The following is a 19,952-nucleotide window of genomic DNA, read 5'->3' on the forward strand; positions in this document are numbered from 1 at the left end:
CAGATCGGCCTTTTTGACTGGCTAGGGAAAGAAGGGCAAGAGAAATATGTACCTTCCCAGAAGGTCTTACACGCTGTATACAAAGACTTATTTGGATTAACTGTTCACCAGGTTTTTAATTGAAAGTGTAAGGGAGTATTCTGGGTGTAAAGTAAGGATCACAGTGAGAGGTTGATTTTTGGGGCTGGGAGGAAAAACATAACAGTTAAAGGCTTGGAAACACCTCATCAATTTTCTCATTGCTGAGAAGATTAGAGTAAAACTGAGCAGGGACCATCCTTGTGCCTGGTGCATATGTTAAAATGAGGGAAAATAATCAAGAAGAGCAATATTTGAAGCAACTAAATATTGAATAAGACATAACTTTGAACCGGGCATGGTGGCTCACACCTGTAATCCCAGCACTTTGGAAGGCTGAGGTGGGCGAATCACGAGGTCAGGAGTTTGAGACCAGCCTGGCCAAAATGGAGAAACCCTGTCTCTACTAAAAATATAAAAAAATTAGCTGGGCATAGTGGTGGAAGCCTGTAATCCCAGCTACTCAAGAGGCTAAGGCAGGAGAATCACTTGAACCCAGGAGGTGGAGGTTGCAGTGAGCCAAGATAGCACCACTGCACTCCAGCCTGGGCGACAGAGTGAGACTCCGTCTCAAAAAAAAGAAAAAAAAAAAAGATAACTTTGGGATAAAAATATTTATTCTGGCCTGTTGTGATGGCTCACACCTGCAATCCCAGCACTTTGGGAGGGAGGCGGATCACGAGGTCAGGAGTTCAAGACCAGCCTGGCCAATATGGTGAAACCCCATCTCTACTAAAAATACAAAAATTAGCCGGGCAGGAGGCTGAGGCAGGAGAATGGCATGACCCCAGGAGGCGGAGCTTGCCGTGAGCCGAGATCGCGCCACCGCACTCCAGCCTGGGTGACAGAGTGAGACTCCGTCTCTAAAAAAAAAAAAAAACTTATTCTTGAACACTGCATGTTCTCATTTATACTCTACATCCCTTAAGAACAGATTTTAGTTTGATTGACATAAAGTCAGGTGATATTTTCCCCCATACATGGGTAGCTAAGACCTCAAAATGAGATGAAGTTTCTATGCTTTATGAGATACCTAAGTGGAAAGAATGTCAGATTTTTGTGTCAGCTGTGTGACTGCTTCAGCTGGGAAGGACCCAGCATAAACCTTAATTTTTCTGAATCTCTTTGTTCTTCTCTATAAAGAAGTTAATGTCTTCTTGTTGGGTTCCCATAAGAACTAAAGGAGATAATGTTTGAATAAACAGTCTTAAAAACCAATAATCATTCCCCCCCCTTTTTTTTTAACAACCACTTTTCACATGTCATTTTTATAAGAAAATTAGCGACATTCTTTTTTTGGAGGGGGTAACGGGGGGCGGGGGAGGGATGGAGTTTCGCTCTTGTTGTCCAGGCTGGAATGCAATGGTGCGATCTGGGCTCGCTGCAACCTCCACCTCTCGGGTTCAAGTGATTCTCCTGTCTCAGCCTCCCGAGTAGCTGGGATTACAGATGCATGCCATCATGGCCGGCTAATTTTTGTATTTTTAGTAGAGACAGGGTTTCACCATGTTGGCCAGGCTGGTCTCGGGCTCCTAACCTCAGGTGACCCGCCCACCTCAGCCTCCCAAAGTGCTGAGATTACGGGCGTAAGCCACTGTGCCTGGCCTGAAAATTAGCAACATTCTTTGCTATACACATTGACAAATATTCAAGTTTGTCAGAGGAGTCTCATATGTTTGGGCCATTTGATTCTAGAAGCTGATAAAAAAGCCAGTTGTATTTCCAGATGAAATTAATGGTATATGTGGTTATTGTATTTAAATGAAACTAATAATTCTGAATTTTATTTTCACTAGGATGTTGAATTTAAACCATTTTAAATGCTAAATACATTAAACAAATAACAATGAATTCATTTTTAAATACCTGCACTCTAATTTTGCTGCCAAACTGATCAGAGGATAGAAAATAAATAAATTTGAAAACCGTGAAGAGTCATACTGGTAGGTTATGAAAATCAAAGTCTCTCCTTAAAAATCACCTCCCAAATCACTTTGGTGCTTCACTAATTGAATATATTATCAGCTATTTGCTTAGCAGATGTAAATTTCTCTGAAATTAAACTATCAATCCCCAAGTCATGATTTTTTTTTTTTTTTTTTTTTTTTTTTGAGACAGAGTTTCGCTTGTTACCCATGCTGGAATGCAATGGCGTGATCTCAGCTCACTGCAATCTCCACCTCCTGAGTTCAAGTGATTCTCCTGCCTCAGTCTCACTAGTAGCTGGGATTACAGGCAGATGCCACGACGCCCAGCTAATTTTTGTATTTTTAGTAGAGATGGGGTTTCACCATGTTGGTCAGGCTGGTTTCGAACGCCTTACCTCAGGTGATCTGCCTGCCTTGGCCTCCCAGAGTGCTAGGATTACAGGCGTGAGCCACTGTGCCCAGCCGAGTCATGGGTTTTTTTTAAAACTTACTATGCTTAACACTATGACAGTGATGCTATAAAGCAATATTATCACCTTTTTAAAAAATGTGTTTGGCCAGGGGAGGTGGCTCATGCCTGTAATCCCAACACTTTGGGAGTCCAAGGCAGGCTGATCACTTGAAGTCAGGAATTCGAGGCCAGCCTGGCGAACATGGCAATACCCTGTCTCTACTAAAAATACAAAAATTAGCCAGGCATGGTAGCCTGTAATCCCAGCTATTCGGGAGGCTGAGGCAGGAAAAATGCTTGAACCCAGTGGGTGGAGGTTGCAGTGAGCTAAGAGCATGCCACTGCACTCCAGCCTGGGTGATTGGGTGAGACTCCATCTAAAAAAAAAAAAAAGAAAAAAAAATAGTTTTACCTGACTGTGCAGTTGACATCTGTTTTACAGCTCCCTACGAAGGGAAGGCTCAGTGCTAGATTCTCCTATTTGGAGTTGGCTCAGTTTCTTAAATTTATGTTTACATCTGTTGCCAAATGCATGACATTTTCAGCAATTATTTCTTTTGCTTTTCTTTCTTTCTTTTTTTTTTGAGACAGGGTCTCACTTTGTTACCCAGGTGATACAATCTTGGCTTACTGCAACTTCCACCTCCTGGGCTCAAGCAATCTTCCTGCCTCAGCCTCCCAAGTAGCTGAGGCTACAGGTGTGTACCATCATGCCTGGCTAATTTTTGTATTTCTTGTAGAGACAGGGCTTTGCCATGTTGCCCAGGCTGCTGTCAAGCTCCTGGGCTCAAGTGATCCGCCTGCCTCAGCCTCCCAAAGTACTGGGATTACAGGCTTGAACCACTGCTCCCAGCTCCTTATTTCTTTGAATACGTTTTGAGCCCCATCTTCTTTTTCTTCTTTTTTTGGGACTCTGATGACATAAATATTGTATCTTTTATTTAGTCCCACAGGTCTCTGAGGTTCTGTTTATTTTCTTCCAATGTATTTTCATTCTGTTGTTTAGACTGGGTAATTTCTGTTGCTCTGTCTTTAAGGTCCTTGATTCTCTCCTTTGACCTTTACCTTCTGCTATTGCTCCTGTAATTACACTTGTCTGCTGCAAAGATAGATCCAATTCACTGAAATAGTAGTATTGCTGTAAAGAAAGAGGTAGCCAGGCATGGCGGCTCACATCTACAATCCCAGCACTTTGGGAGGCTGAAGTGGGCAGATTGCTTGAGCCCAGGAGTTTGAGACCAGCCTGGGCAACATGATGAAACCCCATATCTACAAAAAATACAAAAAGTAGCTGAGCATGGTGCCACACACCTGTAGTCCCAGCTACCCAGAAAGCTGAAGTAGGAGGATAACCGGAGCCTGGGAAGGTCAAGGCTGCAGTGAGCCATGATCGTGTCACTGCACTCTAGCCTGGGTATCACAGTGAAACCTTGTCAAGAAAGAAGGAAAGAAGGAAAGAAAGAAAAAGAAAGAAAGAAAGAAAGAAAGAAAGAAAGAAAGAAAGAAAGAAAGAAAGAAAGAAAGAAAAGAAAGAGAAAGAAAGAGAGGAAGAAAAGAAGGAAGGAAGGAAAGAAAGAAAAAGAAAGAAAGAAAAAGAAAAAGAGGAAAAGAAAAAGAGAAAGGAAGAAAGGAAGAAGGAAGGAAAGAGAAAGAAAGAAAGGGAAAGAAAGAAAGAAAAAGGAAGGAAGGAAGGAAGGAAGGAAGGAAGGAAGGAAGGAAGATTAATGCAAAGCAAGGTAAGCAGGAGGATAGTTCTCAAATCAACCTCCTTGAGAATTCAAAGATTAGGGTTTTTATGGGTGATTTGGTGGGCAGGGGGATAGGGGATGGGTGCTGCTGATTGGTTGGGGGTGAAATCATAGAGTTATGGAAAATGATCCTTGTGTGCTGAGTCCACCTTTGGGTGGGGGACACAGGACTGGTTGAGTCATGAGTCATGGATCTAGATGGGTCTATTTTTAGTTTTTTGAGGAACCTCCAAACTGTTCTCCAAGGTGGTTGTACTAATTTACATTCCTGCAAACAGTGTATGAGGGTTCTTTTTTCTCTACATCCTTGCCAGCATTTGTTATTGTCTGTCTTTTGAATAAAAGCTATTTTAACTGGGGTGAGATGATATCTCATTGTAGTTTTGATTTGCATTTCGCAGATGATCAATGATGTTGAGCACCTTTTCATATGTCTCTTTGTCATTTCTACATCTTCCTTTGAGAAATGCCTATGCAGATCTTTTGCCCTTTTTAAAATCAGATTATTAGATTTTTCTCCTATAGAGTTGTTTAAGCTCCTTATATAGTCTGGTTATTAACCCTTTGTGAGTTTGTAAATATTTTCTCCCATTCTGTGGGTTGTTCCTTCACTTTGTTAATTGTTTCCTTTGCAGTGAATAAACTTTTTAACTTGATGTGATACCATTTGTCCATTTCTGCTTTGGCTGTTTATGCTTGCGGGATATTATTCAAGAAATTTTGCCCAGACCAATGTCCTGGAGAATTTCTCCAATGTTTTCTTGTAGTAGTTCCGTAGTTTGATGTCTGAGATTTAAGTCTTTAATCCATTTTGATTTGACTTTTGTATTTGATGAGAAATAGAGGTCAAGTTTCATTCTTCTGTATATGGATATCCAATTTTTCCAGCACCATTTTTTGAAAAAACTGTCCTTTCTCCAATGTATGTTCTTGGCACTTTTCTTGAAAACGAGTTCACTGTATGTGTATGGATTTGTATCTGGGCTCTCTATTCTGTTCCATTGGTCCTTGTTCTGTTTTTATGCCAGTACCATGCTGTTTTGGTTACTATAGCTCTATAGTATATTTTGAAGTAAGGTAATGTGATTCCTCCAATTTATTCTTTTTGCTAAGTATAATGTTAGCTAGTCTGAGTCTTTTATGGTTCCATATAAATTTTAGAATTGTTTTTTCTATTTCTATGAAGAATATCATTGGCATTTTGATAAGGATTGCATTGAACCTGTAGTTTGCTTTAGATAATATGGACATTTTAACAATATTGATTTTTCCAATCCATGAACATGGAATATCTTTTCTTTTGTGTGTGTGTTCCTTTCAATTTATTTTATCAGTGTTTTATAGTTTTCATTGTAAAGATTTTTCACGTTTTTGGTTAATTCTGTGAAAGGAAAATCAGTCTTGGGACCCCAGAATCACTAAGACAAAGAGGAAATTCAAGGTGGGAACTGTGTCAGACAAACCTATCTCCTATTTTATTCCTAAATAAGATAGCTACAAGATTTTTTTTTTAAGCTACATACCTCCCTCAAAATTTGCCCACAAGATCTTGACCCTAAAACAGTTCTGTTGAATTTCACCCTGGTAATATAAATTGATAGCTTATCTTCACAGATGAGAGATAAAGGACAGAACTAAAAGTTATCCCTCTGCTCAGCTGAGACAAATGCATATCTGATTACCTCCTCTGCCCTATTATTTATATAAAAAATGTAGATTCACTGAGCCAGACTAAGGCATAATTGACTATTCCTCTACCCACCTCTCACATGTAACTTGTGTGTTCAGTGAAAGGCTGATCAAAGACTAAAAAGGATGCAACTATTTGTGTCTTACCCACCTATAACCTGGAAGCCCCCACTTCCAGTTGTCCCACCTTTCTGGACTGAACAAATGTACATCTTGCACATATTGATTGATGTCTCATGTCTTCCGAAAATGTATAAAAGCAGGCTGTACCCCGACCACCTTAGGTACATGTCATCAGGACCTCCTGAGGTTATGTCACAGGCATGTTCTTAACCTTGGCAAAATAAACTTTCTGGCCGGGCGCGGTGGCTCACGCTTGTAATCCCAGCACTTTGGGAGGCCGAAGTGGGCGGATCACGAGGTCAGGAGATCGAGACCACGGTGAAACCCCGTCTCTAATAAAAAATACAAAAAATTAGCCGGGCGTGGTGGCGGGCGCCTGTAGTCCCAGCTACTCGGAGAGGCTGAGGCAGGAGAATGGCGCGAACCTGGGAGGCGGAGCTTGCAGTGAGCCGAGATTGCGCCACTGCACTCCAGCCTGGGCGACAGAGCAAGACTCCGTCTCAAAAAAAAAAAAAAATAAAATAAAAATAAACTTTCTAAATTAATTGAGACCTGTCTCAGATACTTCCAGTTCACAATTCTTAAGTATTTAATTTCATTTGTGGCTACCGTAAATGGGATTACTTTTTAAATTTCTTTTCCAGATTGTTCGTGTTGGCATGTAGAAATGCTACTGATTTTTGTAAGTTGATCTTTTATCTTTCAACATTACTAAATTTATCAGTTATAATAGTTTTTGGTGCAGTCTTCAGGTTTTTTGAAATATAAAATCATGTCATCTACTAACAAGGATAATTTGACTTCTTCCTTTCCAATTTGAATGCTCTTTATTTCTTTCTCTTGTCTGATTGCTCCAGCTAGGGCTTCCAGTACTATGTTGAATAATGGTGGTGAAAATGGGCATACTTGTCATGTTCCAGATCTTAGAGGAAAAGCCTTCAGGTTTTCCCCACTCAATATGATATTAGCTGTGGATCTGTCATCAGTTATATATGGCTTTTATAATGTTGAGGTGTTTTCTTTCTATACCTTGTTTTTTAGGGTTTTATCTTGAAGAGATGTTGAATTTAATCAAACGCTTTTTTTTGCATCAACTGAAATGTCATATGGTTTTGTCCTTCATTCTGTTGATGTGATGTATCACATTTATTCATTTGCGTACACTGAAACTTCTTTGCATCCCAAGGATAAATCCCACTTGGTCATGGTGAATGATGTTTTAATGTGTTGTTGAATTTGGTTTGCTAGCATTTTGTTAAGGATTTCTGCATTAATATTCATCAGAGATATTGGCCTATAGTTTTCTTTTTTTTTTTTTTTTTGGTGTGTCTTAGTCTGGTTTTGGTATCAAGGTAACACTGGCCTCAGAAAATGAGTTTAGAAGTATTCTCTCTTCCTGTATTTTTCAGAATAGTTTGAGTAGTATTGGTAATAGTTCTTTAAATGTTTGGTATAATTCAGCAGTGAAGCCATCAGGACCTGCACTTTTCCTTACTGGGAGCTTTTTATTACCCCACATGATCTTTACTGACACCTTGTGCAGAAGTTGGGGAGTGTTCCCCTTACTTAAGGGGGGATAAAAGTCCCAACTCCCCACTAGGTCTTCTCTAACACCATGAACAGGGGGAGGAGAACTGTTGTAACTGGGCAAGAACATAAATCTAGGCTCCCTCTTGGCTTTTGGTGCAGGTTATGAATGGGTCACATTTTTTTTCGGTGGTATTTGGCTGGGGTAGTTGTTTTAAAAAACAACCTTTTAAATTTCATGTATGAGAGAAATCACATATGTGAAATTTAAAAAGTTGTTAAATCCTGAATTTAACAACTTTTTACATTTACTGAATTAAATTACTTTTTAAATTTACTGAATATGCAGTATTCAACATACCGATTTTATTTCCTTTGAGTATATACCCAGTAGTAAGATTGCTAATTATATGGTAAATATATTTTTAATTTTTTTGAAGATCTCTGTATTGTTTTTCATAGGGGCTGTACTAATTTTCCGCTCTTTTATTTATTTATTTATTTATTTATTTATTTATTTATTTATTTATTTTGTCTGAGACAGAGTCTCACTCTGTCACCTATGTTGGAGTGCAGCAGCGTGATCTCGGCTCACTGCAGCCTCTGCCTCCTGGGTTCAAGCGATTCTCCTGTCTCAGCCTCCCAGCTAGCTGGGACTATAGGCCAGTGCCACCATGCCTGGCTAATTTTTGTACATTAATTTTCATTTCCATCAGCAATGTGTAACAGTTCCCTTTTTTCCACATCCTTGCCAACACTTGTTGTCTTTTGGTTTTTTGATAGTAGCCATTCTAACTGGAGTAAAGTCACATCTCATTGTAGTTTTTATTTGTATTTCCCTGATGATTAGTGATGTTGAACATTTATTTCATATATTAGTTGGCCATCTGCATGGGTATTTTGTTGAGAAGTAAATATCTATTCAGGTCTTTTGCCCATTTTTAAATTGGGTTGTTTGTTTTTGTTGTTGTTGTTGTTGTTGAGTTGAGTATCTGATATATTTTGGATATTAACTCCTTTGTTTTAGTTTGCAAATACATTATTCCATTCTGTTGGTTGTCTCTTTGCTCTGTTGATTGCTTATGCTGCCCCTTTCTTGTCCTGTAGTTAGAGAGAGCAGACTTTTATTAGGCCTTTTTTGTCTGCACCTGCTAGCATTTTCTAATTGCCCATTTCTCTAGCACCCATTTGGGCTATATGAAGCAAGAAGAAAATCCATGATATCTAGCCGAGCCCATCTTCTCTCTCCCTTTTAGAAACTTCTTATACCTGTTGTATATACAATATCCAGGGCCTCTAGCTGTACTTAGCAGGAGAAATAAGATGTGTGTGTACTCCATTCTGTCCTGAAACCAGAAACTCAGAATTAGATTCATTCCTGTGGTTCTGCTTTCACTGCTGTGGCATTATATTTTCCTTCTAGGAAGGAAAATTGACATTGAAACCCATATACTTTTTATTGCTAACACTCACCACTCCTAAATTCTAGTCCATCTAGGTGTGTGTAAAGAGTTTTAAAGCCACACCCAACACAACACAGCTTTTCTCTTCCTGTGTCACTGCAACAGGTGGCAAATGAGGCAATTCTGGTGCCAAAAATCTAAGTTTCCCAGATGTTGAGTTGTTTGCCTCTGGCTAAGGCAGTGTGCCCTCACCAGCTGTGCTTTTCTCAGGAAATATATCCACCATGACAGATCTCAATTCTCTATCATGAAGGCACCACTTGCTTTCATGGTATTTTAGAACTGAACTGAAACTATCTCTTGCAAATAACATTCTGTGTTGGGGTAAGAGAAGGAACCATTTACTTTTACATATTACTTTTCTTTTTTCTTTGTCTTTTTTTTTTTTTTTTTTTGAGACAGTGTCTGGTTCTGTTGCCCAGGCTGGAGTGCAGTGGCATGATCTTGGCTCACTGCAACTTCTGCCTCCCAGGTTCAAGCGATCCTCCCACCCCAGCCTCCTGAGTAGCTGGGACTACAGGCATGTTCCCCCACACCCGGCTAATTTTTGTATTTTTAGTAGAGATGGGTTTTCACCATGTTGGCCAGGCTGGGTCTTGAACTCCTGACCTCAAATGATCCACCTGCCATGGCCTCCCAAAGTGCTGGGATTACAGGCATGAGCCACTGCGTCTGGCCTACATATTTCAAATGTACTTTCTAACAACCAATGCAAGCACTTCAAGCCTTTACATCTTTTCTGCTGGCACACATTTCCAATAGCAACTGGGGCTGCTGTTGAGGGAAGCACAGTTTGTGCATTGCAGAAAGGCACCCAGCCAATGGAACAAAAGGGAGCAAAGACCCAGTTCAAGCTCTACTAGCCAAATCATGTACCCACAGGGCTGCATCACCCAGAGGGGGTGCCTTTTTCAAATTTGCACAAAGGCTTTCTATAAGCAATCAGCTGGGCCCTGAATCTAACAATAGCAGTATTGCAACATCTCAAAAGAAACACTCTCTTGTATTCTATAAACTCATTATACTTGAATATTCAATTGATACTCATGCATAATTTATATCATCACTTCAAAATAATTTATTTTCAGATTTTCAGGCCTGTGAAGAAGAGCTACAAATCATCTGAGGAAAAACACATTGTAAATTTTGACTAGGATCAAACTGGCTTTTTAAAAAGATTTTCCATTCTCTCCCTGGGAGGACACCATTCTGCCAGTGAGTATTGTTAATTATCAGGTACTGGGTAGATAACAGAGGTTTCCTGATATGCACAATTCACTGCCCCATAGCTGTGAACATGCCCCCTTTTTCACCCACTGATCTGTTACACATCAGTAGTCCTTCCAAGGCAGTTGAAAATTCTTGCCATATGGGATTATCTGTATCACTGAATAAATCTTGATACTGAAGCTTCAAACAGGTAACTAAATAGTTGTGAGAAGAGGTCTCTTTCTTGTCTACTTAGCCAGCTAGCGGCCACTTAATGGGAATGTTTTTTCTCAGAATGAGAGCGCTGTGTTCCTTGGATCAAAGTAACTTATAAAATATATCATTGGTCCTACTCTTAGTATAAACCAAGTGTTGACTTACGTGTGACAAAGACCCTCTCCTTTGGCCAAAACTTCAGTCAGTCTCTTCTGAGTTCTCTGTTTGACTAGCCCCAGTCTTGGGCTTCCCTCTCTGTCCTTGTAGAATCCAGTTTGAACAAGAATTATTCTAAATTGTTTTATCAAAAATGTCCCACTGTTGGTGTGTCTGACCACCCTCAGTATCTCACTATTCTGACCTGCCTTCAGCAATAATCCTATCCAGTCAGTTTAGCCATGTACCCTTATGTTTGATGTTTTCTCTTAGTAATTTTCCATCTGCTGATTGCCACCCTACTCCTTGGTTGTAAATCTCCACTGGTCCTTGTTAGAGTTGAGTCTAATCTCTCTCCCCTGCTGCAATGCCTCATTTCAATGGTCCCTTTGTCTATCACCATGGCCCCCTCTTGAATTTAGTCTGCCTTCCCATCTTTAACAAGTACTTGGATAATTTTTTTCTTTAATGGGTGTAAAACAGTTGGCTCATTTCAAAATAAATAATAATAGAGCATCAAGGCATACCACAGTCTCTTAGTATATAACAATGACCCTTTATTTCATGGCTTCTCCAAAATATTAAAAATGAACATGCTGATGACAAGCTGTTCACAGTGCCAACAGCACCAAACTAGAGTTGAGAACTCCTGGGCTTCATCCCCCTCTCTGCCATTATCATTTGCTCAGTTCAGCATAACTCTCAACATCTCTGCACCCCAGGGTCTATGTCTGCTAGATAAGGAGATTTACCTGAGTCTAAAACACTCTCATTTTACTTTTTCAGAGATGAGGTCTTGGTATGTTGCCCAGGCTGGATTCAAACTCCTGGGCTCAAAGGATCCTCCCATCTCAGCCTCCCGAATAGCTGGGACTTAAAACACTCTAATTTTTATTCTTCCCAAACAAGTAGAAGTACAGCTTGAGTGAATCCTTTAAGTTGCATTTTTTTCCTTTCAAACATTTACTTTCATTTGACCAACACATTTAAAACTTTTTCCCCTTCATGTAGAAATTGTTTTCCCATCTACTAATCCTTCTTTCTCAAATGTAATCATTTCTAACAGTGTAGACAATAATTCTATAAATAGCCATACCCCTTTTGTAATATGCTATTATGCCAAAAAAGGAGATCACTTTGAAAATCTATTGTAAAGAAAAAAAATCAATTTACTTCCTATCAGTTTTCTTTTAGTAGTTAGGGGTGAGCAGAATACATGTTTTATTATCTTACTACTAATAATGTACAACAACATTGTATAAGGAATAGTGTTATGAAAAGTAGATTAAATCATAAAATTTAGCTAATACAGCTCTCTAAAATGCTTGTCATAAGCCCTAAATTTCCACCTTGCCACGTGAACAAACATCCACTATCAAAATGTTTAGTTTCAAAGTATCTAGTTTGGAAATATTCATCCAATGTGAAGGAGTAAAGCAAAACAAATCCCATTAAAAGACCAGGTTCTGGTCCTCATTCTGCCATATGCCATGAGATCCTGACTGGGACATTTATTTTCCCTAGACCTTTGTTTCCACATCTGAAAAATAAAGATTAGTAAATGCTAATTTAGATGCTCTATTAGTTAAATGTTTCCAATCTTATAACTCTATGTCAAATAGTTCTTAGACTATCCTTCAGAAATCTCAAATATTCAGAACGAATAACTCCTAATACACAGATTAAGAAACTGGGAATCAAATAAACTAAGTAATTTGTTCAAGGCCACAAAGCTAATCTGTGGACTGCCTGATTCCTTATCCAGATCTGTCTGATTCCAAAGCTCATCCTTTTAGCTCTACCTTCAGTGAAATTCTCCCCTTTCAGGATGTCAAGAGAAGAAACCCTTCTTATTGCAATGGCACAAGTATGGCTTTTATAATCGTAGCATAAAATCTGTACCCTAAAGAAGAGCCCCCTTGGAGAAAGTACAGGACTGTCTGAAAGTTGCCTTCTATACCTTGTCCTACAATTAACTAAGACAGTGGCTCTCAAAGTGTAGTTCCTGGACCAGAAGCATCAGTAATACCTGGAAACTTGCTAGGAATGCAGATTCTCAGACTCTACCCATTGCATACTGGATCAGAAACCCTGGAGATGGGGCCCAGCAATCTATGATTTAACAAGTCCTCCAAGTGATTCTGATACGTAATACAGTTTGAGAAGCACTGAGCTAAGTTATGTGGCCTTGAGCAATGCATGCAATAACTCCCAGCTCCAGTTGCCAGCTCCAAAATCCTATGGTACTTCTATGACCTAACATCTGAATTATCAGTAGGAGAATAGCTGGGCATGGTGGCTCATGCCTGTAATCCCAGCACTTTGGGAGGCCGAGGTGGGCGGATCCCAAGGTCAGGAGTTCCAGACCAGCCTGGCCAACATAGTGAAACCCCATCTCTACTAAAAATACAAAAATTAGCTGGGTGTGGTGGCACACACCTGTAGTCCCAGCGACTCGTGAGGCTGAGGCAAGAGAATTGCTTGAAACAGGGAGGTGGAGGCTGCAGTGAGTCGAGATCGTGCCACTGCACTCCAGCCTTGGTGACAGAGCAAGACTCCTTCTGACAAAAATAAAAAATAAAAAAAATAAGAGAATAGATTGGATTCTTATCCCTAATTTTGAGAACTGATACCCAATAAGGTGAAGAAGAAGAAAGCAGATAAGGAGGACAAAGAGGACATCCTTCACACAGCCCACAATTAGTCAAAGCGGCAATTTTGTTTGTGATGATTTATGTCACTGATGCCAGTGACATCCCAAATTAGAATATCTTTTTTTGGAGTCACTCTGAATGCATCTCTTTGGAAATTTAAAAATTTATTAGGCAACTTGGAGCTCAGCTCAAAGAAAGAGTCAATTTAAAATATGCTGTTTCCTTAGCACCGCCTTAAGTCATTCAGGAGACAGTTTCTGGGAATGAAGTCCAATAGATCTTTTTCATAAACTGGAACAAAGTAATATCTCACTTTCCAGGAGTTAAAACCTTTCCCTCCCCATCCTGGACATGACATATATACTGGGATCTATTTCAACCAGAGGTGACATAACCAGCCTTCCAGGTACCTTTAGGAACTCATGTTTCCCCAGCTTAGCAATGACTCAGCAGACAGCAGGGAGTATTAATGGCCTTAAATGCCATAGTGGCGCCAAGGGTCATACTGTCATTATTTATTAAACATTTTATTTGCCCAGAGCCTAAGTTGTTGTAACTACATTCTTCTGTAGTGCATGGCTTGAGTGAGAAATATTGTCATTAGGTTAGAAGAGATCCCATTTTTCACTTATGAGGTTGAAGCTACAGATCTATCATGAAAATATCTGGTACATAGTAAGTCTTCAATAAATACCTGTCAAATGAAATAATGAGTTCACTAAACTAGTGCACAGGCTTAAATTTGGTTTGTAAGTAACTGTGACAGTTCCACAGCATTTTGAACACAAACTTACCTATTTCTATTTTTTTTTTTTTTTTTTTTTTTGAGATGATTCTCGCTGTTGTCACCCAGGCTGTGGTGCACTGGCACAATCTCTGCTCACTGCAACCTCTGCCTCCCAGGTTCAAGTGATTCTCCTGCCTCAGCCTACCTAGTAGCTGGGATTACAGGGGCCTGCTACCACGCCTGGCTAATGTTTGTATTTTTAGTTGAGATGGGGTTTCACCATGTTGGCCAGGCTGGTCTTGGACTCCTGACCTCAGGTGATCTGCCCACTTCGGCCTCCCAAAGTGCTGGGATTACAGGTGTGAGCCACCACGCCTGGCCAAACTTACCTATTTCTTTCATGGTGGGGAAGAAAATTAACATGTTCTGAATACTTACAATGTCCCAAGCACTTGGTACCTGCTTTTCTCATTTTGTCCTCACAACAACCCTGTGAAGTTGGAATTGTTATTCCTGCTTTGTAGGTAAGAAAACTGAGGCCAAGATTCTTAAGATTGAGCAGCTGGTAAACATCATGACAGAGCCAAAATTGGAACGTAGTTCTTATCCTCCCACTTTTTCCCCCATTGTCCAGTATGTGGGCAAAACAGCTCCTCTGAATTGGGGCTCGGATGGTTGATATTTAGCATTTGCATCCAAAGTTGTTTCTCTGTCAAACATTTCCATTCACTGAAATAAAACAGCTAATAGTCGGGTGCGGTGGCTCACACCTGTAATCCTAGCACTTTGGGAGGCTGAGGTGGGAGGATCACTTGAGGTCAGGAGTTCAAGACCAGCCTGGCCAACATGGTGAAAACCTGTCTCTACTAAAAAAATAAAAATAAAAATAATTAGCCATGTGTGGTGGCACAAGCCTGTAGTCTCAACTACCCAGGAGGTTGAAGCAGGAGAATCGCTTGAACCCGGGAGGTGGATGTTGCAGTGAGCTGAGATAGTGCCACTGCACTCCAGCTTGGGCGACAGAGCGAGACTGTGTCTCAAAAACAAAACAACAACGACAACAAAAAATAGTGCTGGCCGAGCACGGTGGCTCACGCCTGTAATCCCAGCACTTTGGAAGGCCGAGGCGGGTGGATCACGAGGTCAGGAGATCGAGACCATCCTGGCTAACATGGTGAAACCCCATCTCTACTAAAAATACAAAAAATTAGCTGGGCACGGTGGTGGGCGCCTGTAGTCCCAGCTACTCGGGAGGCTGTGGCAGGAGAATAGCGTGAACCTGGGAGGTGGAGCTTGCAGTGAGCCGAGATAGCGCCACTGCACTCCAGCCTGGGTGACAGAGCGAGACTCCATCTCAAAAAAAAAAAAAAAAAAAATAGTGCTTAACTATCTGAAAGGATTCTTAGCTGGTGAGCCCTGCAAAGATAGATGGTGGTTTGGATTTGACTGAGTCTCAGACCACAGTTTGCCAGCCCCTAGGTAAGATAATAGTACTGGTCATCGTACTCTGGTTATGTAAGAGAATGTCCTTGTTTTCAGAAAAATACTACACATGAAAAGTTTACAGGCAAAATGGCTAGCGTTATCTGCAGTTGTAGACAGGACAGAGGCCAACAGTAGGGGAGGATTGACTTTTACATTTGGTGTGGCATCTTACCAAAACACAGCCAGAAAAGAACTTTAGTTCTTTCCTCACCTCCAATCTCTTCCTCTGCTTCAACACCCTAGTGGAATCAGAAACCAGATTGTGCATGATAGAGGAGGTTGAGGAAGTTGAGAATACCAAGTGGGAGCAACAGAGAAGAAGAGATCATGACTCACCCCTTGCCTCCATAAACTGCCAGCCCACTTTCGGTCCTAGCATGGAGATGGGCACAGTTTGAGATCAAATTTGGTATTTTGATGGTTATATAGGACTAGATATTTTAAAATATTAGACTGAGGCCGGGTATGGTGGCTCACGCCTGTAATCCCAGCACTTTGGGAGGCTGAGGCAGGTGGATCATGAGGTCAGGAGTTCAAGACCAGCCTGGCCAACATGATGAAACCCTGTCTCTACTAAAAATATAAAAATTAGCTGGGTATGGTGGCTTGTGCCTGTAATCCCAGCTACTCAGGAGGCTGAGGCAGGAGAATGGCTTGAACCCAGGAGGCAGAGGTTGCAGTGAGCTGAGATCACACCACTGCACTCCAGCCTGGGAGACAGGGCAAGACTCTGTCTCACAAAAAGATAAAAAATAAAAAATAAAATAAAATAAAATATTAAAATGAAAATGTGCTTGCTACTTAAAGTGACTATAATATTTTCTATTTCCCCAAAAAAGAACCAAAAAGTCATTAAAATTGCTGACATTGGCCGGGAGTGGTGGCTCATGCCTATAATCCTATCACTTTGGGAGACCAACACAGGTGGATCACCTGAGTTTGGGAGTTCGAGACCATCCTGACCAACATGGAGAAACCCCATCTTTACTAAAAATATAAAATTAGCTGGAGTTGGTGGTGCATGCATGTAATCCCAGCTACTTGGGAGGCTGAGGCAGGACAATCGCTTGAACCTGGGAGGCGGAGGTTTCGGTGAGCCGAGATTGCACCATTGCACTCCAGCCTGGGCAACAAGAGTGAAACTCCGTCTCAAAAGAAAAAAAAATTGCTGACATTTTCATCCGTGTCAGAGAATAATTAGTCAGATAAAGGGTTAAAGGAACAGTGGGAGATAGATTTAAGTTGTGTAGAGATGAAGGGAATTTTCTTCCTTTCCCTTTCTCAAGGTTTGATCATTTGAGTCTATAAAACAGACTGACAATAGACAGATTAACAAGAAAAAAAGGATACAAATGTAATAATGTGCACATGGAAATGGTGTCCTGCAAATATGAGACTCAAAGAAAAGTCAGATGACTGAAGCTTTTATACTATACAGAAAAGAATAGAGTCTTGGAGCCCAGTGACAGGTTATGGGCAGGAGTGGGGAGGAAATACAGGGTGAGCAAAGACTGTCTTGTTATGCAGATGAAGTCCCTTAGGTAGCAGAACTCAGAATAATTAGATGGGGCCAGGTGGTGACTCTTGCCTATAATCCCAGCACTTTGGGAGGCTGAGACAGGAAGATCACAGGAACCCAGAAGTTAGAGACCAGCTGGACAATATATTGGGACTCTGTCTGTACAGAAAACAATTTAAAAACTAACTGGGCATGGTGGTGCATGCCTGTGGTCCTAGCTACTTGGGATGCTGAGGTGGGAAGATCATTTGAACTCAAAAGGTCAAGCCTGCAGTACAGCAGGATGGTACCACTGTACTCCAGCCTGGGCAACAGACTGACACAGACAGACAGACAGACAGACAGACAGAAAGAGAAAGAAGGAAGGGAAGAGAAGGGCAGGGAAGGGAGAAAGAGAAAGAGAGAGAAACAGAGAAGATTAGATGGGAGTGCTTGTGGTAAAAGTTTCTTTGCCAGACCTTTAAAAGTGTCTGACTTTTAGTCTGCTTCTCCTGTGAGTTGATCTTTCCTAGATCTGGATAAGACAGATAAGGGAGGCCTCAGAGACAGACTGTTTGCGTCTGCTGTTTCTCACTAATGTAGATTTCCTCTACAGATACAAATCTCCCCTACACAAGGACAGCTTTGCAGAGCTATTCCTGTGGTCTGCAGCCCCTCTGAATAGCCATATCAAGATACAACAAATAAATATATTTTGGGGTGGCATGTTTTGGTTTCCTTCTGTTTCCTGATTTTCAACAGCGATATAACCTAGAGGGTGGCAAGAGAAGATATTGTAGAGAAGGTGTCAAGGGCCAGATTTGAAGGCAGAATGAGTCACATAAGAGTCTGGGACGTTTCCCTAAAGGCTTTTTTAAAAAAGCCTTTGAAACCAGGCACGATGGCTCACGCCTATAATCCTATCATTTTGGAGGGCCAAAGCAGGAAGGCCCCTTGAGGCTAGGAGTTTGAGGTCAGCCTGGGCAACATAAGGAGACCCTGTCTCCTCAAAAAAATTTTCAAAATTAGCCAGGCATGGTGGCACACACCTTAATCCTAGCTAATCAGAAGGCTGAAGTGGGAGGATAACTTGATCTCAGGAGTTTGAGCTGGAGTGAGCTGTGATTAACCAATGCACTCCAGCCTGAGCAACAGAGTGAGACCCCATCTCAAACAAACAACAACAAAAAAGCCATTGAAGAGTTTGAGATAGGGGAATTTTGTGACCGAAGTTGTGTTTTTTAAAAAATCCTTCTGGTTTCAGGCTAAATGATTATTTGAAGGGCAGTAGAGGCAGGACTCAACAAAAGGAGGACATGGTTTAGGCAAAATATGATGGTGGTTTGGTCCAGAGTAGTGACAGTGAAGATAAAAGAAATGGAAGGCAAGAAAGAAAATAAACTTTTAATCTGAGGAACTCAAGCATTTGAAATGTCACAGCATGGCCAAGTATGATGGCTCACATCTGTAATCCCAACACTTTGGGAAGCTGAGACAAGAAGATTGCTTGAGCCAGGAATTTGAGACCAGCCTGGGCAACATAGTGAGACCCCATCTCTACTAAAAGTAATAATATTAGTTGGGTTGGGGGCAGTGGCTCACACCTATAGTCCCAGCTCTGGGGAGGCTGAGGTGGGAGGATCACTTGAGCCTGGGAAGTCGAGGCTGCAGTGAGCTGAGATTGCACCACTGCACTCCAGCCTGGGTGACAGAATGAGACCCTGTCTCAAAACAAAACAAAACAAAAATAAACATTAGCTGGGCATAGTGACGTTCACCTGTAGTCCTAGCTAACTGGAAGGCGAAGGCAGGATGATCGCTTAAGTCCAGGAGTCTGAGACCAACCTAGGCAACACAGCAAGATCCCATCTCTGCAAAAAAGAAAAAAAAATTATTAAAATAAAATGTGACAGCAGTCATGTCTCAGTCCCTCTTTGAGCTAAACAGGGAAGCCACTCGCTCTGTGGGCTCTATACTGACTGACGCCAAGTAATCATGAAATCCTAACAATGTCATACACTGGACACATAATTCATATCCTGTAGTTCACCAATGTATACCCAATCATTAATCCATGTTATTCCTGTAAACCAATGAGAATTCCTGTCAAACAATTTTATATTAGCCCATTCCTTGTTTCCTTTTGCCTTTAAAAACCTGCTTGTAGCAAAGGCTGAACAGAGCATTCCCCAAAGTTGGAAGTGTGTCCTGGGCAGCTGTCCTCACTTTGGCTTAAGTAAACTCTTCAAAATTATATTGTGTGCCTCAGCTTCGTCCTTTAGGTTGACAAAGATTTCGAGAGAAGCGATAAGCTTGATCATAATTGGGGATGGACTTGTGGGAAGTCAAGGGCAGCCCCCACATTACTGATTTGAGCCACTTATTAGTCAGCAGCACCATTTCTGGAGACTGGGAACTTTGTTGATCTTGGAAGAGACACAAGGCAGACAATATTGTCTCCATCTTATTGATGTAGTGACTAATATTCAAGAAAACCAGGTAATTTGCTGAAGTCCACACATCTCATTATTTCTGAGAGCCGCTGCCTTGTTTTCTACTTCAAATGACAACGCTTGAGCTGTTTGGTGTTAGTTCCCTTTGATTGCATTTGGAAACAAATGCACCCCCATAGGTGAAGTTAACTGTGTGATTTAAAGAAAGAGAGGAAGAAACTGGGTTCTGATCTAATTCTCAAAGTATGTATACATTCAGCAGTTTCAGCAAAATATCATTATGCTTCTTGGAATCACGGAAACATCCCATGAAATCTTTGATTTCAATACAATTGAAAAAACTCTGAACTTGCCCAAGTAACGTTTTGTTTCTTACCCTGCCACAGGATTCTGAAACTTATCTTTTAGAGCAGCATTTCTCAAGCCTTAATGTGCAAGGTTGGGCCCAGTGGCGCACACCTATAATTCCAGCCCTTTGGGCGGCTGAGGCGGTGGATCACCTGAGGTCAGGAGTTCCAGATCAGCCTGGCCAACATGGCGAAACCCC

This window comes from Symphalangus syndactylus, chromosome 3 (assembly GCF_028878055.3).
Source record: "Symphalangus syndactylus isolate Jambi chromosome 3, NHGRI_mSymSyn1-v2.1_pri, whole genome shotgun sequence".
In the NCBI taxonomy this organism is placed as follows: domain Eukaryota; kingdom Metazoa; phylum Chordata; class Mammalia; order Primates; family Hylobatidae; genus Symphalangus; species Symphalangus syndactylus.